This window comes from Halichoeres trimaculatus, unplaced genomic scaffold, assembly GCF_033239565.1.
Source record: "Halichoeres trimaculatus isolate MK-OKI-2021-1 unplaced genomic scaffold, fHalTri1.1 fHalTri1_scaffold_4, whole genome shotgun sequence".
Classification (NCBI taxonomy): domain Eukaryota; kingdom Metazoa; phylum Chordata; class Actinopteri; order Labriformes; family Labridae; genus Halichoeres; species Halichoeres trimaculatus.
Window position 1 is genome coordinate 21,655,784 of NW_027437182.1, and position 26,413 is coordinate 21,682,196.

Consider the following 26,413-nt stretch of genomic DNA (forward strand, 5'->3'; position numbering starts at 1 on the left):
TTGAGTACGTTATGCTGCTCTGCTAATTAACGATGGATTTATGCTGAGCTGAGGGTTCAGCTGGTGGAATAGAGGGAGTTATAGTGAAAGACGGGACTCACCTTTCCCCCAGGTAAAAGTCAAACACTTTCTTATGACCGCAGGGCGCTGATCTCTCTCTGATTGATTCCTAAATGTTTCAGTGAAGGATCTTAAGCAAAGTGGCAGCACAAGGTGTACAGCGAACCTTAATACTGTCATCTTTAACAGACAAAAACTCAAAGTAGTGACTGTATTTCCAGCTAGTAGACACGCATATCTCTCTCCTCCCATTGTTTACTTTGTGTAGCTGGCTGCATATAGCTTGTCCTCATGCTAAAAAAAAGTGATCTGTCGAATATGCGACTCCCGTCACTCCCCGAGATACAGGAATAAAGCAGATGTTTTTCAACTAAGAGCAAAGGAATACAGTAGTAACGCTCAGTGACTTTGATAAGTAACTTTAACCTGATTACTGGTTTGGAAAAAGTAACATATTAGATTAGTTGTTACAGAAAAAAGTGTTCAAATTAGAGTTACTAAGTAACACGTTACTGGTTACCATAGAAAGTATTTATTGGGTTGCTTTGTCGAAAAACCTTCAAATATGTAAAAGAATTCTGATTTTTGAGTGGGTTTTGATTTGGAATGTAATGTAGACTTCACATATGTTTCTGCCTTTTACATCAGTGACGGTGAAGTAGTGCCACCACCCTAAAAAACACCAGTTTTTACTCAACAGACCGAGTCTGGACTCACTATTGTTGCAACGCATTTAGGTTTCAACAACAACCACCTATCTGAACTGTGGCTCTGATTGGCTCACCATGAAATTGTACCTTACCTTTAGCCAGTCGTCATTGCTTATGTTATGTATCTGTTGGCCCACCCCCCTTACCAAAGAAGGACCACCAGAAAATGTATCTGCATAAGATAAAAGACTTCAACTAAGAAAAACTTACACTGATGAAAAAAAAGAAAAGCAGATCCAGGCAGATTACTGAATGGACAGAGGACATTAGCATAAGCCAAATTTACAAAGACCAGAAGCATACTCTTAATTGGTCAAGAAACCTAGCCTGTACCCACTTGAAACTTTATAGGCATACAAGGTGCAATTAAGCTTACAACTACATTCTTTGTGGTAATGCAGAGAATGTGAAATATTATGACATAGACTCTGAGTTTTATAATCTGAAATACAAAGTCCTCCCAAGCCAAAAAACGGGACTTGAGACTGTTAGGTATGGGACTTGGTTCATTATGAACGGGCCTAAAAACTGCATGCTAACAGCAAACAGTTAGCGGTTAGCAAACTGCAGCTGTGTGGATGTGCAAGTTCCAGTGTGTGCTTAGAATAGTTATTTGTGTGAGTAGATGTTACATGAACAATAACAAAGGCTGAGTCTGGAGACTGCAGAATATTGTTCGTCACTTTATGTTCAGGGTAAAGGCTGAGTTTGACCTCTGGGTCATGTTTGTGGTATTGGAGCACTTTAGGAGATTTGTTCATGTAAACATCAGAACAGTTGATCAGTTTTGGGCTTTATTGGACTAACAGGCTGTGTTTTTCACGTGTTGTTTTTTATCTGTACCTGCAGAGACGACAACCTTTTTATGAGTTCGCCAATTCAGTTTGTGTTTGAGACAGGAAAGTTTGATTCATTCCTCCAGTTTCCCTGGCGTTTTATTCAAATAAGAGAACAAATAAGGTCAGCTTCTTCATTGTGTGGGAAATACTTTCATTAACTGTCTAATTAGCCGGCTAATGATTTAGCCTCAAGCACAGACTGTTTAGCCTTGATAACTTGCCAGCCCCTCATTCCTCTCAAGCTCCCATCTCTTTCAAAATTACATCTCTCTATGCTCCAGAAATAAAACCTCACATCCACCAGGGCTTCAAACCAGCATTTCTTACATGTGTCAGTGATTTCTCTTTGGCTTACACATACTTGAAAGAGAGAACTTCACACACAAAGTTAGAAGATTTTTTTTGGAAGCAGACAAATGAAGGGCGCTGGAATAAATCCGTTCAATATAGTTGAACATGCGGCCTATGTGTCTTGTTTTTCAAAATATAAGATAAAAGACCCTCTTTGGTTTCCTCCTGCAGGTTAGCATTTCTCTGTTTGAACCTGTTTACGTGCAGATCTCCTGATGCAGGACAAACTCAGACTGCAGGACGACATGAAAAGGCAGACTGTACTTTGATCTGATTTTTTATCAGACTGTCTTTATGTCTGATGTTTGTCCTGAGCGATAAACCAATTTGTTCCTGATGAGAACTGTGGTTATTTTTTCTTTAACAGACTCACTTTCTTCAATAAAGTCTGTCCTCTGTGTATTGATTTGATATTTTAACAAACAACCATAAGCTGAAATAACTCCATGCTGCTACATGAGAAACCTCACTCTGTGTAGGAGTATGGACAAAATTAATTATAAAGAGTGACATCCAGCTCAGAGGCACAGTTAGTCTGTCTGAAGGCTTGTTTTTTTTAACATCACAAGCATTGTTTGTCTGTTGTATGAGATATTTGTGGTTTAATAAAAGTATAACATCATATTTCTGCAAAGGAGAGCACTTAGCTCACATCTGTTGGTTCACTTTAGAGATCAGGAGGAAATTTATAGCTTACAATAGAGAAAAGGAAAGGCTGATTTCTCTGGAGGGGTGAGGAGGGAGAGGTAGTTTTCATCTTTAGGACTGTGCGCTATCTACTAACTGCTTTGCTCATGTTATTTCACCAAAAGATGATGTGGGCAGTGTCCCCAAATGTGACGAATAGATCAAAGTTTGAAAAAGTGAAGTATTATGGGTCTGAGAGGCAGAAATGTACTGTCTACATGTGTAGATGCGGGGTCTTAAGAGGTTAATAAACTGGATGTCTCGGTTTGATGCCTCATTTACTTCTGAGGGATTTCACTGAAGTCTGCTGGAAATCACAGAATTTGTCTGATTTCCAATATTTACATCATTATCGCTCACAGTGCCTCTCTTAGTCACATCAATAGCACCAAAACTTAGGGGAGAACGGGGTCAGTTGTTACAAAGGTTGGTTGTCACACTCACCACCAGAGGGTGCCGTCTCTCAAATTGTGTTATGGAAATTAATGGCGTTGGGGTCAGTGCTCACCTCTCACTTGTTTCAGCTGTCTTACGCCTTGGAGTATGTGCAGTTTAAGGTGAGCTTGAGGTGAGAGGACTTTTTGTGTTTCTCATGTCAAACTGTAAATATTCAGCTCCTCAGTACCCCCCCAACCCCCATCACGCAAATTTAAATATATAAATATTTACATGTAGTTCAGGACATTATATTTTACAATTTCTTTTTCTTTGTTAATGTCTCATTCTTCAAGGTAATGTTGACAATAATGACAGTAGGGTGGCGCCCTAGCACTCTCTATTGACCAGCCGCCACTGTTCATAACTATGGTCTTTGCCTTAGAGAAGACTCTCCCTTTGTTAATGTGCTGTTCAATAAGAGAGATCCCAGTGATCCTACAGCACTGCCTTATGACTTTCACAACCTTTCTACAGTAAATCATACAGTATATAGTGAGTTTCCACCAGTCACTTGGCGACCAGATCAAGTGTGTTCCAAATATAATGTGGATGATCATAGTGCATCCACATTGTTACAGTGATATTCAAAAGATAAACATGAAAAAAGTGGATTCACTTTAGAAAGAAGAAGAAAGAATGATTAGTTTTTAAAATGTGATAGTTGTCTCCCCCATTCAGGTACAGCTATAGAGATTTAGATTTCCCTAGTCTGTCACAGAAAGACTAAGGCTCTGTTTGGCTCTGTGTTGTTGTCTTGTCTGCTTGACAAATAAACCTCCACAGCATCTGACTTCAGTTTTCTCCAGAGATGCTTGGAATGTTTTTTTTTTCTGGCTTCAAGATCTGTTTTTTGGTTTTGTTTTGTGTTTTTGTTTTTGAGGACAAGAAATCTGCCAATTCAAATTTAGATACAGTTTGTGCCTTTATTGATTGAATTACAGCCTGGGTTGATCAGCTTGTTTATCACCATTACATTTAATGCTCTGCCGGGGCATTAAACAGTTTGAAATCCATGGGGGCCCTGGTTTCAAAAACACCCCCAAGTGCATTTTTCGTCGTCCTGTCTGGGTCATGTAATTATGTGATTTGCTTTCAAGTGTTGAAGCTTTAACTTAAACTCCTGTGAGAAACATTTGAGTTGCCCCCCTGTTGATAAAATATGTGATGGGGTACTTTACAGCTGATTAATATCGTGCTAAGTATGAGCGTTGGTCACACAATGTTTGAAAGTAGCCACATGTAAATGAGGACTTGTGTTCATGCATGTGTGTCAATAGTGTCCTCAGGTGCTTCTTGATATAAATACAACAATGACAGCACAAAATCAGTCAAGATCACCAGGAAGCCAAAATCACACAGTCTAAATGCTTCTCACTGGAGCTCTTTGTGGTATCAGTGATAATTAAATGGCATCAAAATGAACCAAATCAGATCCAGTATGAAAAAAACTGTTATCACTCTTTCCTAATTCATATTCTTCATTTGCACACAGTTCATAATCTTTGTATCTGCGCTGCCAATTGTCATTCTGTGGGCAAATGTTAGCAAACAAGTTTCTTTTTTCTTCTCAGAGAACAAGAAATGGAACATTTTCATTGCTTTCATATCTCCAGACAAAATACACTCTATCAGATTTTAGGGAACATCCATTAACTTTTTAAAAGTTTTTTTTCTTCCTAGAGCTTTTTACGTCTTTACTGAGACAGGAGAAGAAAGTGGATAGAGCAGGAAACAGGGTGAGAGTAGAGAATCACAAGCAGGAAACGAGCCACAAAAAAAAATACTTTTTATTTTTCACTGCTCTCACTGTGTAAGGATGTGTTGTAGTTTGACGCTATAGAGCAGACCTGGGCAAACTACGGCCCGCGGGCCACATCCGGCCCTTTGTACGTCCCTGTCCGGCCCGCGTGACGCCAATCATAAACATAAACATAAAACTCGTGCGGGTGCATATGCCTTAATACTCCATCTATCACAGGCACTGAACAAGACATTGTGGATTGAATTCTCCCTCTCCTTCATTGGCACAGTCTGTCTCCTCCTCCTGAACTCTCTACTGTTCTGAAGACAGAGTGCCGTCGCATACACGCGCAGCGCGTATGCGCATCACACACCAGAGACGGACAGAACTTTACCATACGCGTTTCACTATTTTAGAGTCAGCCTCCTCACTATAAAATTCACGCTGCTCTAAACTTTCCTGATTGGAGAGGATGCAGAGCAGAGCTACGTTAGTTTAACTCACGACATGTCATGTCAACTCCAAAAAAGAAAGAAAGGAAACAGCTAAGGCTCTGATCAACTCTTCATCAATAAGTGCTGCACAGTTATCTGTCTCCGTCTCTGAGGTCTCCTGCAGCGTCTCTGGATCAAACCAACTAAGAGAGAGGGGTGGATGGTTTTTGAGTTTTCGATATAACGCCCAAGTACGGGACTTGATTTGACTTAGTAAAATATTAGAGCTCACAGAAGCATACTTAAATTTTGGGGACTATCAGGAGAAATCACAAGCCAGGAGAACAGCTGGAGAAAGGGTTTAAAAAAATGGGAGATTCCCTCCATGTTCAGGAGTGTTGGCAGTCTGCCAGCACTCTCGATCGGTAAAAGTGAGTTCATGTATGACACATATTGACAAAGACGAAAACTTAAGACATTTTCTCTTTCATTTTAGGATTCAAGAATTGTTTTTTTTTCTACTTGACCTATACACCACAATTTTACATAACCTAATATAAACATTTACAGAGTGCTTTATTATTCTGATAATCAGTTCCAGCTACTGAAAATATTTAATTTAGAGGATTTTACGATGGAAGAAAGTTGGTGGCCCTCTGACACAATTCAGGTTCCTCATGTGGCCCCTGGTAAAAATTAATTGCCCACCCCTGCTATAGAGTAATCAGCTACAATGAGCTCCATAGGCTTTACAAAAAAAGGGCCTTAGTGTATAAAACTCTGCCCAAAGATTGTAAATCAGTATCTGAGGGTATGGACATTTGTTGTTTGGGGTGAGGGCAAATAAAAAAGAGAGATTAATTTGTTCAATCTTATGTCGCCAGCAAACACACAAAAACCCATCCACTCCAGAAGTGTTGTGTTCGCTTTACTTCCTGTTTGCCCTTTTTTGAGTCATGTGTCTTGTAGCTTCTACAGACAAAGTGTGCTGTCTGCATTTTATTACTTTTATTAAATGAGGCAGAGGAAACAGGCCTGAGACACAGACTTGCAGACCCCAGCGGTGAATAATCTGTTTGATGGGATTTTGTCTCATCTGAGTCATCTGAGGGTAGAAAAGGTTAAGCCAATACCGTGACAGACCTGACAAGAAGAGTGATTTAAACATTCAGGTCAATATAAAACTTGTAAACAATAGTGGTTCAAATCGTACACTCTGTCAGAAAGGAGGTCTAATCTATTACTTTCAAAATGTTCACATTTGTCTCAGAAGTCATGACTCCTGCTGTTGCTCTCTGTATGGGCTGTTTTCCCGCTGACGCCTAATTGGTTGATACTACTCTGACTCATAACAGAAACACATTTTTGTGAGCAAGATGTCAACATGTGTTCAGATAAGAAGAAAAAAAATGTTGTTATTAACCTGCCAGATTTGTCTCAGAACCAAAAAGTGAATTTCTTGGTTTGTCACATCACCCATAGGAGTGCCCATTCACCTGTTTGTGGTGAGTCCAAGCGGCAACCTCTGGTCTAAGAGGCCGCTTGAGGCTGACTCCGGAAGTACCAGAAGTCAAATACACACCAAGCCAAAAAAAGCTGTTTTTAAAGCAGAAATCAACCTATTTAGAGCCTGGTTCAAAAAACGTATCCTGTCTGAGTCGCTAATTTTACTACTGGCACCCACTGTACGGGGGGTGAATTTTTTTCTAACCCGGTTGTTCAGATGATATTAAGATCGCGAGCTCCCCCAATAAGAGGCACAGCATAGGGTCACACGACCGACAGGCACCCTATGGCTGTAGGCGAAGCCCTTGCCACTACCAATATGGCCGCTATAGCCGATGTGCTTCATTTTCCTTTTTGTCGGGTGACGTCGACGAGACTATGTCCATGTTTTATACAGTCTATGGGTGAGTCTCAGTTTCACTGTAAATGGCAAGATCCACAGAGGCTTTACTCTGCCTTCCCTCAGCGGTATGATGCTAAAAAAAACAACCTGATTTTCTTGTGACTACTATCGTTCAAGTTTGCTGAAATAACAACACCATGATGCAGAGCAGTGAAAAGTCAAAAGTCAAGCTCTGCCAAGTTTTTCCTCAAGAGGAGAAAACTACTTTAAAAGTGTTTGATGACTGGAGGTGATAGCCATCATTTCTGATGCATTCCAGAAAGTCAGGAAATCTAAACGCTGATTGTTTTTAGTGACACAGCATCAAGCAAGTGTCTCAGTGAATAAATTTGATCTTGAGTTGATTGTTAGCTTTTCCTCGTGCTGATATCTGTTATAGACAGAAATAAATCATCTTAACATCGATGTTTGGGATCTAGACGTCATTATTCTGGATTGTGTTCCTCCTGCTTTTGACTATTTTTGCAGAAGACACCGAAGCCTTTGTTTGCTTAATACTACTCAAACTGAGACGCCTGGACTCTGTGAATGATTTTCTGTTGAAATATTTACACTAAGTCTGAACAGTAAATCTCTTCTCTGGGATGGATACAACCCTGTTAGGGACACTGCTGTTCTTTTTCATGCAACTCTAAAAGCTAGTTTTGTGACATTTTCTCTCCTTTGAAGACTACCTGCTTTGGGAGTCCCATAATCCAGCTTGTTACAGATGTTAAATCAGCACGAAACATCCGCTCGCTCAGCTGGTTCCTTCATTTCAATTAGAGAACACACTCCCTGTGTGTCACAGGGGATGGGTATGAAACTGGATTCACAGCATGCGCAGGAGCAGGAAAACTTTTCGAGTCTTGTATCTAATATTTTTTTGTGTTGCACTTTCTCATACGTACTAAAAAAACAAATGCTTTTTTTAAAGTTAATGAAGAGCAAGGTTCTGAATTTTCTTGGGTTGAGGCAGCAGGAGCTCAGACTATTCACAATCTGCTGTTGTTTGTTGGATACATAATTAAGTTCCACCCAATATGAAGTCCCTGCAGGTGACGTGTCTGGACTCAGAAAGCACATATTTCAAAGCAAGTAGCTGTGCGTCTGAGGAGTGTGTGCCTTCTCTGTGGGCTGATATAACTTCTGCTGCAACTCTGAGCAACATATGTGTTATAAATCAGACCACACAAGGTGGAAAATGAAGGCTGGAAAACTTAATTTCTAAAACTTTCTGAAAGTCTGTACAGCGTAGAAGATGTGATAAACTTTGCCAGGAAAGATCGAAGTGCTACAGATCGATGGATGTTGAAAAAAAAAATGGATGTTGACTCTGCAGCCCCCTCATGCACAAAGCAGACTCACTTAAGGTGTGAGGTTTGCTATCGGAAAAACACAAAAGTTAGTCAGTAAAATCAAACCCTCCTCTAATTGGAAAATAAACACTGATATTTATTTAGTAAACAGAAATCATGAAACAAAACCAACCTCGTACTTTTAAAAGCTTAACATGTAAAGCAGCTTTAATCTTTATTTACTAGAAACATATACTCATTGGCCACTTTATTGGGTACACCTGTCCAACTGCTTGTTAATGCAAATTTCAAATCAGCCAATCACTTGGCAGCAACTCAATGCATTTAGGCATGTAGACATGGTCAAGACCATCTGCTGCAGTTCAAACCGAGCATCAGCATGGGGAAGAAAGGTGATTTAAGTGACATTGAAGGTGGCGTGGTTGTTGGTGCCAGACGAGCTGGTCTGAATATTTCAGAAACTGCTGATCTACTAGGATTTTAACCCACAACCATCTCTAGGGTTTACAGAGAATGGTCCTAAAAAGAGAAAATATCCAGTGAGCGTCAGTTCTGTGGGTAAAAATGCCTTGTTGATGCCAGAGGTCAGAGGAGAATGGACAGACTGGATGGAGCTGATAGAAAAGCAACAGTAACTCAAATAACCACTGGTTACAACCGAAGAGCATCTCTGAACGCACAACACGTCCAACCTTGAGGCAGATGGGCTACAGCGGCAGAAGACCACACCAGGTGACCCTCCTGTCAGCTAAGAACAGGAAACTGAGGCTATAATTCACGTAGGCTCACCAAACTGGACAATAGAAGATTGGAAAAACATTGCCTGGTCTGATGAGTCTGGATTTCTGCTCCACATTCAGATGGTAGGGTCAGAATTTGGCGTCAACAACATGAAAGCATGGATCCATCGTGCCTTGTATCAACGGTTCAGGCTGCTGCTGGTGGTGTAATGGTGTGGGGGATATTTTCTTGGCTCACTTTGGGCCCCTTAGTACCAACTGAGCCTGGTTTAAAGTCCACAGCCTACCTGAGTATTGTTGCTGACCATGTCCATCCCTTTATGAGCACAGTGTACCCATCTTCTGATGGCTACTTCCGGCAGGATAATACGCCATGTCACAAAGCTGGAATCATCTCAGACTGGTTTCTTAAACATGACAATGAGTTCCCTGTACTCAAATGTCCTCCACAGTCCCCAGATCTCAATCCAATAGAGCACCTTTGGGATGTGGTGGAACTCATCACTCTCATCATGGATGTTCAGCCGACAAATCTGCAGCAACTGCGTGATGCTGTCATGTCAACATGGACCAAACCCTCTGAGGAAGGTTTTTTTCAGTACCTTGTTGAATCTATGCCATTCAGAATTAAGGCAGTTCTGAATGCAAAAGGGGGTCCAACCCGGTACTAGCACGTTTGGTTGGCCAAACAAAAGTCAAAGAGGCAGGATTAAGGTGGGCCTGTAGTCTCTAAGCTGGTTTTTGATCAAATGTAATACCAATAATACCCAAATACTCTAATATCTGGTCTTCACTGTTTTAGGTTCTTTGAATCTGATCCTTATTTGAGACTAGACCAAGTTCAGTGTCTGAAACCCAGTCGGACTTTTCAACAAAGTGATCTGGAGTATAATTAGGCCAAGTCCCTCAGGACTATTCAGAGTTTCAGTTTTTCTTATAGCTGTCTGACTCATGCTTAGACTGTCCAGGTTCTCTCTCTCGTAGCTGCGTTTGTGGAAAGAAGCTGTAAAAGTCAGAGCGAACGCTGCAGACAGTCAGAGGCAAGCTGATGAACATGATGAATCATCATGTTGCTGTGTTCGCTGGACGTGAAAAGAAGAAGCTGATTTCTTTGTACTAGTTTTCAGAGTTCAAAGTGAAGACGTAGGCAGAAAAGTGAGAGATGAACACAAAAGTTTAATGACTGAGAAAGTTAATAAGTAAAACTTGGAGACTCGTCAAACACAAAGCAAGGTAGGCAGGTAGTTGGGGTCCAAACTTAGAAAAATGGGGTCAAGGTGAACATTTGTGATTTGCCCTTTTTTAGGAGGTCCCTGGAGATTAGAAACAAACTGAAGGCAAAACAGTTGTAATTTTGGTGATTGCTAACCTTAAGATGTGTATTTCAACATTAAAGTCACTCAACTTTGTCTGATTTGAACTTGATTCTGTAGAAAGATGGAAGAAAATTTTTCAAAGAATCTTCACCTGCCAGTGTGTCCAAACTTGTTTCATAGAGGGCCACATCTGACTTTGTCGGCATAATTCAGTTGGGGGGCAGGTGCTCTTTCTGACATTTTTTTAAAACAATGAAATCAGTCGCCCATGACAGATTTAGAATGAACCATTTTGAGCAGCTTACAGACAAATTTGGAGATTAGACCACTAATGGCCTAATAGTAGAGCAGGGCACCAGTTGTGGTTGTATATTAGTTAAAGTTTTGCGTTGCAAATTGTGCTAACGTGACTTTTCATGTCATTGAGTATTTTTTTTAATCCTGTCCTCTTGTTGCATTCTCTAAAATCATGAATGGAACTAGTAGGAGTAGGTGATACATATTGCCTGCGATTTTATCCAAAATATTGCTTTAACGATGAGCAGTTTTACATTATCAAGCATTACTGTTTTTTTTTAAATAAATAGATGCATGGTGCATAGATGGCAAAGGAGAGGTGCTTGAAAGTCCTCATTTGCTGGATGCTTGCCTCAACCAATCTAAGAAAATATACTAAGTAAAACACTGCAGTAGCTCAGAATAATTTATGCCTTTTTAAAATCATGTACTGTTGATTTATTAGTAAGATTAACTTTTCCAAATTAATGATATATTATTGGTTTTTAATAAGATGCTTCAGGTATGAAGAACTGTGAGACCGCCATTTGGTATTTGTTTGTCCTGATGTTGCAGTAATATCACTTTTCAGCAGCATACTGCTGCCAATAGGCCTCCATTCACCACAGAAAACAGTCAGGGACAGATTTTGCTGTGTCCTTCGAATTTGTTTGACTGACACTGTCAAGCCTGTCATTTGAGTTTTCCCACTCATGTCTGTATTTTTGCATCCTCTGCCTTTCAGTGGGGCACTGGGCATGTACCAGATGCAGCCACATGCACATACATGTTTGCCTCTGATTTCCTATGACTTTCTCTCACCCAATTAATGATGACCCCTTTTTACATCCTCATGCTGAGCTCAGGCAGAATGGTTCAAGGCAAACTGGAAATACTGGGACAAATTATGTACCATATTGATTCAAAACAGGATGCAACATTTAAGAAAAATATGGGACAATTCTGTATTTTACGGGACGGGTGACAACCCTAAATCTATCATTAAAAAGCAGCTAGCTAGCTAGCTAGCTAGCTTCATGTACTCACTGTATTACTCTTACTTTTGGGCTTTTGATTTTACTGCAGCTGCGCTGATAACGTCATATATTAGAAGTCTTTCACAGCAGGTCACATGAATCATTTTCAGATTTTTTTTCTCTTTTCTTTTTTTAACTAATGTCATAAACCTGTGATAACTTTTTGACCTGAAAATATTTTAGTGCAGCCCTGATGTAAATGCATTTAACTAAAAACACCTAAAAGTCTTTTAAACAAATCAGTCTAAATTTTAAAATCACTAAAAATAGAATATTCTAGTCAAGTCATGTTTACTCAAAGTTTCTGGAGTTGAGTGTTCTTCTTTTTAACGTTTGCTCATGACTGCGCGCTGATAGCTGCAGCTGTGGCTCATTAAAATTAATGAAGTGTTAGATTTCACTCGAGGGTTTAAAACGCTGATGATAAAAGGGTCACACGGAGATTAAATTATCCATCACAAACTTTTGGAGCTGATTAAAATAAGGGAAAAAGTCCAAATGTGTTGTTCCAGTTAGGATGTGATGCTTGCTCAGAAACTGGAAAGATTTATCATCGGTGACATGTGAAACCGCCTGGTCTGTGAGCTCTACATTAACCTGTCACTCACCTGTCATCTGTCACTCACTGGCGCTGTCGTGACATCCGCCCCAGCCTGATTACTTCTGACCTCGTTTTCTATGTAAATCCAACCCACAGAGCCACAAATAAACAAACAGATCATCCAGATGAGTACACAGAGAAGTCATTCACCTGCAGTGAGGGAGATGCCACGTAGGGTGGTGACACACTAACTCCCCCTCCACCTGGGCAAACACAGACAGAGGACGACACCAAGAGTTCAGGCGTGGGCAAACGAAAAGTTCTGCCAGGTCCAGCTTTATTACCCTTTCATGAGATGAGACAACATGAATTCTTGCAGCAATTTACTGTACTCAAAATACCAACAGAATTTAACTTCATACAGTATCTGGGAAGGATGAGCACTTCAAGTGATTAACTATTCAGAAGCCATTCTGCAATTGGTCTGTATCATCAGCCCCACAGACCATGGCTCTTAATCACGTCTAGTCATTATCAATGAAAACAGGATGCCACGTACCAGTGCACATGTTGTACCGTTTTTTTATACAGTGTACGGTTCTACATTTCTGTATACCATCATATGTGTGTGTTTTTTTAACCACAAGGATCAGGGCACACTGGCTGCGTATTCAGTCCAACAAGCAGCATGACTGACAGACAGCTGGAGTCACAGACCAAGGAGTTCCTGTGTTTGATAAGTCTTTCTTCATTCATGTTGGGCTGTAAAACCTTAAACCTGTTGGCTCCTGGTCTGGCTTTGCTCATTATGTCCGTTTATCATTGTAGTCAAGCTAAATAAGAACTGATTTAGACACTGTGTGTTTTATTTTGAGCTCTAGAGCACGTTTTGGATGGCCAGTGTGACCGCAACCGTGCATTGCTTTAGCATTCACGATTCACTTGTCTGCTTTGGCACGTTTTGGAGAGGTGGGCTACAGCACGGTTTACTTCATGCACAAGCACGTGGACGTGTGTGTGATCCATGACGTATGATCCCGGTAAATGCATCTCTCGACAATCATTTTAAAGGCCCCATAATATGCTCCTTTTCTGCATTTTAATATGAATCATTGATGTCTTCATCAAATGGTAGTAACATGTTTTGGTCCAAAAAGCCAATAAATCAAGCACAGCAGCATTGTTACCAGGCTCTCATAGCCCCTCTGTTCAGAACGCTCTGATTTAGTGGGCGTGACCATCAAATGAGCCACCGCTGATACCGCCCCGCTCTTCAGCGTCACTGAGAGCGGCGCCACGAGCTCCGAGTGCACAATGTTTACAAAAACAGCAAAGCTCGTTTACCGTTTAACAACAGGCTAACCGCAGCTTAACTGCACAGTTTTACTGAGTGTAGCTGGAACATTTCCTTGATAAATGAACTCTAGCCACTTAGACTTGTCTTCTTCCGAGATGGGAAGCTTGTGCATGGAACTATGTGGCTGTTTACAGCCAACAACAGAGCAGTGATGTTTGCTGGAGCAGCAGCGGGTAGAGGAGTGGGTGGGGAGGGGGTTTGGGGGTATCTGCTCTGGTGGACCAATCAGGTCAGACTTGCTCCTGATTGGTCAAAAAAGGGAATCGCTGACATTGGCAAATCCCCAAAATCCAAACAGCTAGTTTCAGGTTTGTTTTTACCTACAAGTTTCACTAAAAGACTTAATAAAGGGATTTTTGCACAATATGGGACCTTTGCGCAAAGTGGGGGTGTTAGAGGGCTGTGTCGGGCCAAAACAACTTACTGTAAGTCCAAAAGTCTCTAAAGTTAAAGCAGTGTTGTCTGTGTCTCATTGTGCTGACTCCAATGAGATCGCGCTTCATGTAAACAGATGCTTCACAGTGACATAGGTGGGCCATACTTGTGTGTGATACCTGCTGAAGTCTGGTTCAAATTGAGATAGTGTGACAGCTGGACGTACTCTACAGCAGGGGAACGGAGTGGCGCGGGGGGGGGCATTGGGCTTGAGCACGGCATGGTTTGGATGGCCAGTGTGACTGCGCCCTAAAACTAGACAAAGACTTAAAGGATTCAGATGAGTGTGTGTGTTATTCAAAAGACAAAGAATAAATCAAAATAGGCTGTCAAAATTAACATTGGTGTACTTTTAGACTAATCGTCTCAATGCAATGACAGGATGTGCATACAGGCCCAGGGTTTATTAATAATAAATACAACCATTACTGCTTTTTACTAAACACATTGTGGTATACATAAATAAAAAGGTTGTACCCAAGGTTAATGGGAAATCTGTTGAGATTTCAACCACATAATCCTAATATTTATGATTTGGGTCTTTGAAGAAGAGGTACTGTGCTTTTCCATATTTTCAACATAGCTGTGAAGCAACAATGCTGGAAGTCCACACTTTACGGTTATATACAGCTGCATAATCATATGTTGTAGAAATGCCTGACTACAAGCTAGGAGCAGTATTCTCGAGAGGTAATGAGGCACTGTAAACTCTTCAAGACATAATGGTGGATTACCATTAAGAGCTTTAAAGGTGAGAAAGAGCGTGAATTCTACTCCAGACTCCAGAAGGGTAGATCTATTTTTTATATATTCCCCTTTTGTGTTTTTCCTCTGTCGCGTGAAGGCAATAGAGGAAAAAAGCATGTTTCTGTTCTTTCATCTGGAAGAGCTGCAAATAAAAATGTCTAAAAAGGCAAAACAAAAAGCAGTAATATAAGCGTGAGTGCGTGTGTCTGTGCGTGTGTGTCTGTGCGTGTGTCTGTGTGTGTTTGCGCCGGCTCTGTGGGCAGCAGCAGACACACAGCTCAGACAGTAATCAAGTGGGACAAAAGGCCGTCCATTAACACTCTCAATCTGCAGCTGTAGAAGAAAAACAGGTTGTCAAACCTCTGTGATGTCTGTCAGGGCACAGATCTGATAAATTGAAAATCCATATCCCACAAAACACTTCACTTTTCTAAATATGGTGAAGAAAGTGGTAAAAAATGACCCTTCATTAATGCCTCCTTTATGAGCAGCAGAGTCACAGTGTCAGGACGTTTGTCGTGTCCCTCGCCTCGTGACCTGATCACACTCATTGTCTTGATATATATGTGTCAGCTGGGATGGCTCAGTTTGTAAAATTTATAAATAGGACCCAAGCTGTAGAGCGTTGAATCATCACATTTGGGGATAGTTTTTGTTTCAGCCTTCAAATCATAGCCACCTATTGAAACTGATCTGCAGTAAATTGTCTCAAAACATGAGAAATGACTTTCGATGAGGTGTGAATCCCTGGTGCTCTGACTCTGATGGAGATAAGAGGTGGAGAATCCAGTTTTTAGGGGCACAGTAATGATGTTAGAAGAGCTGGTTTTGTTTTGATCAATTGAGTTCTCCCAGACTATCGTGAACTTCCCCTCCTCCGAGAGAGGATGATGAAGTAAAAACACTCAGCCACAAATCTCCTGCAGGTGTGTTTATGAGAAGTTTCATCAGAAAGAGGACCTGACTTTTTGACTGATTAAGTTTGATAGACGCTCCAGCTTCTTTCCTGCTTTGTTTTGATCTGCCATTAATTTCTTTGTCATGCAAATGTCCGTTCCAACAGCATTTGGCAGGAAAACAAGTAGCACTGATTCATTAAAGTGATTTTATGCCAAGAACATCTCACCCTCCGCTCTGTATTTGAAAGGTTGTGTGCTAAAAAATGATTTATGAAGTTTAACAGCCAAAATCAGATTTTTCAGCTCAGACAGATGGTTTTTATCCGCCTCTAAGAGCTCCTCTGAACAGCAAATATCACCAAATTGACAGGGAATGTCATTGCACTTGCAATACTTTGGTAATATCTTGAGTAGTTAAAGGATTTTGAATAAATCTAAAGTTTTTTATTCAAAGGTCAGAAAAAGCCTGAGGCTGAAACATGTTAAATCTGGACTTTCTTGGTGTCCAAATGTCCTTGAGTTTGACTAATTTCTTGATTAGAATGTCCTCTTCACTGACCTTGACATTATGAAATGAAGGTGGATTGTATTTTTTTTTTTTTTTTTAACTTTTTTTTTTCCGGTTAGGTCCATCAAAAAAGTGCTGCTGACCTCTTTTCCCTGTTCAAGTTTACAACTCACATTCATTGTCATTAAATTTGACAATGATAAATAATCTTTTCAAAAACAAAATCAAGCTCTTTGTAAAACCAATCAGATCTCTTCAGAAAACCAGCAAATTAGGGTTTTTCTAGAAAGTCAGTTAAGTTTACTTTAAATTAACACAACAGATCAGGATCCTATCTCTACTTTCTGCAGATGACGTGGTCCTGTTGGCCTCAAACACTGACCTCCAGCTCGCACTGGGATGGTTTGCAGCCGAGTGTGAAGCAGCCAGGTTGAAGAACAGCACCTCTAACTGTGCGTTCACACTAAAAGAGGCAAAAGAGGCAACAGTGGCAAGCATGCCGGAAGTTCATTCATTTTCAATGAGAGCCCAGCGTCCTGAGCGTCCTGAGCGTCCTGAGCAGCTAAAGCATCAAAAGCGGCACCAGATGAAAAGTTGAGCCTCGGTCAACTTAATGATAATTAGCTATGACGCAGTTCAGCGGCAAATAGTGGCAACCAATCAGAGTAGAGATGTCCTTCGACCGAGCGGGCCAAAGGAACAATGCATGTAACTTTGGTTCCTGGTTCCGTCTTGGATACAGAAAAGCTCATAAACTGTGTTTGGGCTCATCCTACTCTTTTTAATGTCCACCTTTTTAGCTACCGTGATGAACAACAAAAAATCCTGTCGCGGAGGTGGTAGATTGTTCTGGTGAGTTTAAAACAGTGTGCAGTAATAGCAGAAAATAGTGAAGTGAAGTGTAGTCCGTGGCAAAGACGTAGCCTAGCCTAGCATGCAAGCATTTCTTGCTTCATCTGAATGAAATAGCACCAGGGCTCCAGACCAACTTATTTTCAGCAACGATCTGAGGTTTACGCCGGGGGCGCAGGTTACTTTTATTGTCAAACAGTCTCCCGCTGGATCCCTCCGTGGATGGCTTCGTACCGGACTGTGCGCCAGGTTCTGAACGGTAACCTGGTTTTCACTTGTCTGTTTTGGGCTACCTTTTTTCTACCTTGAGGATTTATCTTTCATTTCTTGTAGATCAATGTCATTTTGTGTTATGGACCTAAGAGGACTGGAAAAAACAGGATTAAAGGACCGTTTAAAATAGTGTGAAGAAGGAAAGCTTGTAAATTTTCGTTAGTTGGGAACTTTTTCATGATTTTGGTTTTATGAACATTGAGATTATTGTTTTATTTGGTTGTGATTTATTTTAGAACGGGGGGTTTAATTTATTGATTAAATGATTAACATTGAGTCCGGCTCCTGGGTATTTTTCTTTAGGATTATAGAACACACACACACACACCCACACACACACACACACACACACACACACACACACACACACACACACACACACACACACACACACACACACACACTGTGCAAATGCGCAAATGGGCACTCCTTACCACCACCGAATTTTAATATATTTAAAAACTGTAAAAGTTTGATGTCGTGGATAAATAAATATTATCTCCTTTGTAAACTGCTTCCTGCCCGCCATTCCGCTCGTGACTGATTAGATGGTGATTTTACATATGTTCATGCTTTAAACCAGACCTGGGCAAACTACGGCCCGCGGGCCACATCCGGCCCTTTGTACGTCCCTGTCCGGCCCGCGTGAGGCCAATCATAAACATAAACATAAAACTCGTGCGGGTGCATATGTCTTAAAACTCCATCTATCACAGGCACTGAACAAGACATTTTGGATTGAATTCTCCCTCTCTTTCACTGGCTCAGTCAGTCTCCTCCACCTGAACTCTGCTGTTCTGAAGAGAGTGCTGTCACGTACACGCGCAGCGCATGTACGCGACGGCACTCTCTTCAGTACAACGATGCGCGTTTCACTATTTTAGAGTCAGCCTTCTCACTATAAAATTCACGCTGCTCTTTCCTGATTGGAGAGGATGCTGCGTTAGAGCAGAGCTACGTTAGTCTAACTCACGACATGTCATGTCAAAGTTCTCCAAAAAAGAAAGGAAACAGCTAAGGCTCTGATAAAGTCTTCATCAACAAGTTCTGCATCGTTATCTGTCTCTGTCTCTGAGGTCTCCTGCAGCGTCTCTGGATCAAACCAACTAAGAGAGGGGGGTGGATGGTTTCTGAGTTTTCGATATAACGCCCAAGTACGGGACTTGATTTGACTTAGTAAAATATTAGAGTTCACAGAAGCATACTTAAATTTGGTGGACTATCAGGAGAAATCACAAGCCAGGAGAACAGCAGGAGAAAGGGTTGAAAAAAATGGGAGATTCCCTCCATATTCAGGAGTGTTGGCAGTCTGCCAGCACTCTCGATCGGTAAAAGTGAGTTCATGTATGACAGATATTGACAAAGACGAAAACTTAAGACATTTTCTCTTTCATTTTAGGATTCAATAATTGTTTTGTTTTTTTCTACTTGACCTATACACCACAATTTTACATCACCTAATATAAACATTTACAGAGTGCTTTATTCTTCTGATTATCAGTTCCAGCTATTCAAAATATTTAATTTAGCATTTTACGATGGAAGAAAGTTGGTGGCCCTCTGACACATTTCAGGTTCCTCATGTGGCCCCTGGTAAAAAATAATTGCCCACCCCTGCTTTAAACTGAAGTTGAACAACAGCAAGCAGCTGCCGCTGTGAAGAAGTCCACTGTGCAGCTCCTAAATGACAAGCGCGGTTTTACTTTGACGTCAGTCACGTGACGAGCGACCAAGGCGGCTAAAATATTCAGCCGCCTTGGCCGCTGTCCGCTTTCTCGGGCGGGCTTGCCGCTTTTGCCTCTTTTGGTGTGAACGCACAGTAAGTCTAAGGCCATGGTTCTCAGCTGGAAAAGGGTGGACTGCCCACTCTAGGTTGGGAGTAAGTCTTTGCTCCATGTGGAGGAGTTCAAGTATCTCTGGGTCTTGTACATGAGTGAGGGGGAAATAGAGTGAGAGATTGACAGATGGATCAGCATCAGCAGTGATGCAGACGCTATACTGGTCTGTTGTGCAGCTGAATCTGGGCTCAGCCTTAGGGATAGGGTTCATAGCTCAGACATCCGGGACAGGCTGGGAGTAGAGCTGCTGCTCCTCCGTATCAAGAGGAGCCGGGTGATGTGGTTCAGGCATCTGGTAAGGATGCCTGGACGCTCCCCGCTGGGTAGGTGTTTCAGGCATGTCCAACTGGGAGGAAACCCCGGGGTACACCCAGGGCACGATGGAGAGATTATATCTCTCGACTGGCTTGGGAACACCTTGGTATCCCCTCAGAGGAGCTGGTGGAAGTGGCTGGAGACAGGGGACACTGGTCTGAGCTGATGGCACTGCTGTCCCCGTGACCCGAATCTGGATAAGCTGTGGAAAACGGAATGGAGTAACAGATCATACATTTCTTTAACCTTTACCAAACAGTGGGACAAACAGAACTGAACAAATTAAATACAAGCAATCGTTTACTTCAGGAATAAGTTGACACTGTAGTACTGCGATTTGAAAGGCCTCACAGAATCTACAAGGCTCTGTATTCAATTCCAAGTCCAAGCCGCCCACGGACAGGTCACTGCTGATTAATGTGTTAATAGTTATGTAGCTCTATTGTTTGAAATGTGACAACGAGCAAACTGTGTTGAGTCAGTTTGTGGCGTAGTTTAGTAGCCAGCTTTATTAATTTTTAATTGTCAAAATGCTGCTTTTACTTTATTTTTATTTTATTTTAACTGGCAGTATCATAGGCAGTATTTTAAATCCTTTTAGATTTTTTATCCTTTTTTGCTTTAATTGTTTTAATCCTTAATGTTTTTATTTTTACAGATGTTTTCCTTTCTTTTGTTGGTGGTGGTTCTTAGTCTTTCTTTTATATATTTTAATATTTTTCCTCACATTTCTCTTTTACCTCCCTTTCACTGTTTCTCCTCCATTTCTTTTTACTGGTTGCCTTTATAATGTAAAGCACTTTGTAACTTTATTTTGAAAAGTGCTATATAAATAAACATTATTATTATTATATTAATAGTGCTACTGACAGCCCAGTACTCTAGGACATGTCTGTAATGTGTTAAGTTAGTGAATCCTACCAGAGTTCATCTACCAACTCCACCCCTAACAAATTAAGTTACTTTGGGTACAGTAACTTTAAAATTTGGTCACATTTACCTTTTATTGTTCAACATTTATTGCCATCCCACCGCCCATCTTTGAAGATTTTAATTGTCCCTACTCTTTTGTTGTCTTTATTTCTGTGTCACAGTGTCAGAGGATTTAAATGAATAAATGAATAAATAAATAAACAAAGATGATTAAAACATAGTAAAGCTTTGATCGAGGGCTCAACCCCACTGCCTCCTGTTGAGGGGCTAAAAACAAAGCCACCACATTAATAATGAATATTTCACCCTCTTGCAGAAATGAAAGAAATGCACACTAAGACAAAAGATTCTAATTAAAACATATCACATGCTCGATTTTCTTCTGTTTGCTCTGAATGACCCATGTTTGCACACGGTTCATTATCACAGCTGCATGTTTCTTCAACCTCGGAGCTGCAGCTACATTTCAGCTCACTGTGAGTGAACCTGCACAGCTGGAGGTCTGTGTGTTCACTCTGCAGCCTGTCAAATGCTTTGTCTTCATCTTGTTACTACTTTAATAAGTGTTTGTGCATCTGTAAGCAATGTGGACTCGAGGAATCTGAACTGCTTCCAGTTTCCTTCCTGACAGGCTGTGAACATCAGGTCTTTGGTTTCTCACAGTGCCCAGAAACAATGCTAATACTCTGCCAAGCAATTTGTTTTCCATTTGCAAATCCACCTGCGTCTCTGCCCAGGTTACTTGAACCTTAGTCTATTCATCTCGTCCTCGTCTGACCTTTTAATGAAAGCATCCAAATTGACTTTGTCATCTGTTTTGGGAGGAAGGCAGGAAACAGCCACTTGTCCTGCTCGACTTGCTCTGTCTCCCCTCTGTCAGATGAATCTGTAAAAGGAGATGCGACGGTCGCGTCTCATGGGTTTCACGTCTTTTAGATCTATTTAGAGAGCTTTTTCCACTTGTCATCTGTGTTTTTTTACAGTCATAAAATGCATCTCCACACCCACAGCTGCTGTGGCATTTAAACGACTGTTATTACGTGGAGGTCAGCAGGAGAAAAAAGCTGTCACAGAGAGACTGAGATGTCCTCCTTTCCTTAAGAGCTTAACATGTGGACAATGACAAGAAAAACTGTTTTCATCCGGGCGGGGTACCCTGCAGGTTAAAGTCTCTTTAAGTGGTGAGCTGTTTTCAGAGGTACAGGGACAGATGGAAAGTCTGATGATGGCACCTGGATTGCAGTTTCACCAAGATGTTGCTGAGTCCCTGAAAAATGAAAAATGACAATTTCCTGCTGTAGTATAAAAGTAAAATGGGCATGAGAGATCAAACATTGGCTATGTATAAGGAAATATCAGAGTTCTGTACCGATCCTATCGGACTTCATGCTGGACTCTTACAAGATGTCTCCACTCTGTTGCGTTTTGACAGCGTGCTCTCTCATCCATCAACTCACACCAGCTGCATGCTCAGTCCAGCATTGAGCAGGATCGCCAGACAGCTGGAGCTGTAAGACAGAAGGGTTCCCACACCTCCCATCCTGGTAATAAGCCTCTTCTCCTTCATGTTGGGCTGTAAAACCTTAAACCTGTTGACTCCTGGCCTGGCTCTGCTCTTTTTGTGTTGGTTTGTTGTTCTTGTCAAGCTAAATACAGTCTTAAATTAACACTGTGTTTTATTTTTAAAGTCAACCCAGAGGTTTTTATGTTTCAGTGCACTGTTCTGCATGAATTGTTGTGTTGCTCTGGCAACGCAATCCAAATCCAGCCAACCTGCCGGAGCTGAGACGCAGCCTGAGCACAATGGAGTCAGTGTAAGTTAACACTCTGACTGAAATTAAACCTACCTATTTATTTTTGTCTGTGCTGTGACATTGATTGAATTTTATTTTAAAAATATTAAAGACAGGGTTGGCAGTCCTGAAAAACTAGCATGAATTTGAATGTAGCATCTCGTCAGGACTCCACCTAGCCCCCTCCCCCTCCCCTTGGAGCTCCTCCAAAGCAACGCCCTGCTCACATGCATGAGCGCTGCTGACTTGTGACTATGATTGTGAACGACTGAAAGAAGTACTCAGCACATCTTATTATGTTTTGCACTACGTAGAGTCATGTCTCATTTAGAGGTAAGGAAACACCAAAACGTTGAAATGTAAAGCTAAAACAACAAATAAACAAACCTGACTTTTGTTAGTACCCGCAATTGTCATACTAGCATTATCCACTTTTACCTGTGACATGATATAAGGAGTAAAGCTATAATACAAATAGTATATGTACATTTTTTCTACGTCTTACTAAATATCACAATGTTTTTCGCTTGTCAGAGCCCATGTGGTGAGAGTTTATTAGACTCTGATCCAGACTACAGCCCAGAACCAAGTACCTCATCGGGTCAGAGGGGACTGACTTGAGGCAGTAGTTAGTGGCAGGGAAACAGAAAAAGAAAAGAAAGCCTCAGTCTTTCTTTTCTTGCTCGGAGGAGTGGTTACCAGTTATCGGGGTCTGGGTAGTTTCTACCATTCTTCTGCTGAGTGTGAACCTGTAGTTTGTTCTCTCTTTATTTGGTTCCCTGGCTTGTTCCATAAGAGCTTTTTGATATATTCCCCATTAATTCTATGCAGATTACATTCAGCTCTACTTGGTTTTTAAAACTCACGAGAACTGTAAGTTATCCATCCTGCTTTAATTTTTTGACCTCTGTAAAAACTGGGCAGCAAATAATTATCTTCCACTGAAAACCGATAAAAGTGAAGTTTTTCTCTCTGCTGCTGATCCTGTTATTTTATTTTTCAGAGGCAAAGAGAAGACTTGTTTTTTTATTCTCTGCTGTTAAACCTGCCCTGTGAAATCCAGGTGTCGAAACAGACAGACACTCTCAACTTTTAATGAAAGGCTTAAAACTTTCCTCTTGTATACAGACCTGATCAAAAATCTTAAGACCAGTTGAAAAAATTGCTAGAATTCATGTTTTGCACATTTGGATCTTAATGAGGTGTTAAGTAGAGCTACAACATGCAAAAGCAAGAAGGGGGAGTGTGACAAAAAGCACTTTGAAAAATTAATTTATTGAAAACAGGTAAACTGAAATAGGCTGTTTATCAGCTGATCAAAAGTTTCAGACCATCGCTCAAAAAATGACAAAAAACTCTCCAAACCAGAACAAAAGTTTTTCTCAGTAGGACTCAGTAATGAGTAGCTCTACGGTTCTGGATGATCACTTCAAAAATTCATTAGGGCATGCTTAATGTGAGTGTTTCCTGGAAGCTTTTGGAAACATTGCTCCAAGTGGTGAAGATGGCTTCACGAAGGACATCAACTGTCTGGAACTGATGATCATGTTCATAAACTTCCCTCGCCATCCATCCCCAAATGTTCTCCATTGGGGTTAAATCAGGAGAACATGCAGGATGGTCCAAAAGAGTGATGTTATCCTCCCTGAAGAAGTCCTTCATCAAGCCAGCATTGTGACCTGCAGTGTTGTCCTGTTGTAAAACCAGCTGTTACCGCACAGACCAGGGCCCTCAGTCATGAAGGATGCTCGGTGCAACATCTGCACGTAACCAGCCGCCGTTTGACCACCCTGTACCACATGAAGCTCCAGTGTCCCACTGAATGAAAAATCACCCTAGATCATGATGGACCCCTCTCCAATGTGACAGGTAGAAAACATCTCAGGTGGGATCTCCTCGTCATAACAGTTACGTTGCAAGCCATCTGGACTGTCAAGGTTAAATTTTTTCTCATCAGTGAATAAAACTTTTTTCCCCCTTCAGTGTCCCATGCTTGATGCTCCCTGGCAAAGTCTAAACGGGCAGTTTTGTGGCGTTAAAGGAGACCAGGTCTTTGAATTTGTCTTTTGTTTTTGAAACCCTTTTCCCGCAGATCCCATATGATGGTTATTGCACTGCAGTCAGCACCAGTAAGGGCCGTAATTTTGGTCGAGGACTGCCCTGTGTCTTGACAGACAGCCAGTCGGATCCTTCCTCTCAGCACAATTTTTTTGGGTCTACCACTCGACTATTTTGTTCCATAGTGCTCAGATATAAAAAAAAAATGTAGAACGACTGTCTCACTGCGTCCAACCTCAGAGGCGAGGCCTTGCTTATGCAGCTCGACAATTCGACCACATTCAAGAAGAAACAGCAAGAGAAGCTAAAAAGTAGCATTTAGAAATAATCTAAATTGGCGCTGATAATCTCAATGTAATGCAAGGGTTATGATCAGGCAAATATCTAGAAGGGAGACTTTTTTAAGATCATTTAGAAAGTCCTCAAAGCCCCTTTAAATGAGCACTTTCATTAATTTGAGAATATGACACACCTGCTCGAAGGTGCACCTGACTCCCAAAGGGGATGTGGGACTCATTCTCTGGCTGGTCTTGCTCACTGACACTCTGCCCAAAACATACTCTTTTCATTTCATCATTTAGCAATCACATCGAACACTGCTTGATATCACAAACTCTGATTGGACATGCCCCAAAGGGCAAACGCGTACAAAAAAGATCAACTCTGCAAAGAAAGAATAATGTTATGGTCAAATTTAACCTTTTAAATGTGTCAAACTCATTGTGGTTTTCAAATATGATTCAATGCAGCTGTAAAAAATGTTTGAACTATGTAAATATTTCATCTGACTCTGACCTCAAAGATAACACAATACTCCTCCAGATGAAAATATTTGATGATTAATTCAACGTTTCTTCCACCAGAGCACGACAGGAGGCAAGAAGAAAGTAGAAGAAGCTTTTAAAGCAGTGAACTGGATTCTTTTCATCGTTTGAGCGTGGGATTGTTTAAACCACTCAGGAATGAATAAATAAAAACACATATTAATGGCACTTTAAATATTGTTCAATGTCTCACACAGATAGTAGAGAGATGTTCACTATTTCTTATGGGTAATATCTTTTATTTTGTTCTTTGTCCTCTTATTATAAAATGGAGACATTTACACATATAGTAGCTCATAAGAGTCACATATTGCAATGAGGGGTGTCAAAACAAAGCCAGTGCTGTTATTGTAAAAACTGTTGTTTGTTTTGTCTTTAAAGAATTTGGGGCTCACATAAAAAGTTCACTATTACAGCAGAATCTAAAATCTGTATGGCATAGTACAGAAACTCCTGTTTTTGTATGACTCATTTATTTATCCCTGACAAATGTGCAAGTATATTCTTATTTTCGTCCTTTTTTTAATAGAGGCTCGTTTATGCGCCCTTTAACATCTGAAAATAAAACATTCATTTTGTTACTGTCAGTACCCACATACTGCTTGATGTTGGGTTGCTGTGCTGTGGTATAGCTTTGCTGCTCAGGATAGCTTCCTCCACTCGCTAATCAACACCCAGAGTCACTTGTGCACTGGCTGCTCTGTGATTGGCTGCTGTAACCACGGTTATTTTCTGCCTAGAAACTTCATGATACAACCAAAACATCAACATACAGACTGAGGAGGCAGACACAGACACTCACACATGTTTAGAGGCCCAGGAGTGACGATTGAGTAGGACTATTCCTGTAAAAGTTGACATTTTAGTTTTTTAGGAAAATCTTGCAGACCCTACCTTTAAGCTTTGGTAAAATTTGTTAACTTGCTTGAAAAGAAACATCACATCACACGCAGTATCAGTACAACAATGCTTTAAAGGTCCCATATCATGCTCTTTTTCTGCAGTTTAATATGGATCATTGATGTCTTCATGAAATGGTAGTTACATGTTTTGGTCCAAAAAGCCAATAAATCAAGCACAGCAGCATTGTTTCCAGTCTCTCATAGCCCCTCTGTTCAGAACAGACTGATTTAGTGGGAGTGACCTTCATATGTAAATGAGCCACCACTGATACCGCCCTGTTCTTCTACGTCACTGAGAGCAG

At 41.0% G+C, this 26,413-nt stretch overlaps 1 long non-coding RNA gene across 1 annotated transcript; it reads left to right on the forward strand.

Annotated features, from left to right (window-relative positions):
• Positions 1-25,444, forward strand: LOC141789670 (uncharacterized). The gene is made up of 4 exons (XR_012598223.1): positions 1-112; positions 21,967-22,078; positions 22,249-22,348; positions 25,249-25,444. It is a non-coding gene; the product is annotated as an uncharacterized LOC141789670 (long non-coding RNA).
• The last annotated feature ends 969 nt before the right edge of the window (positions 25,445-26,413 follow it).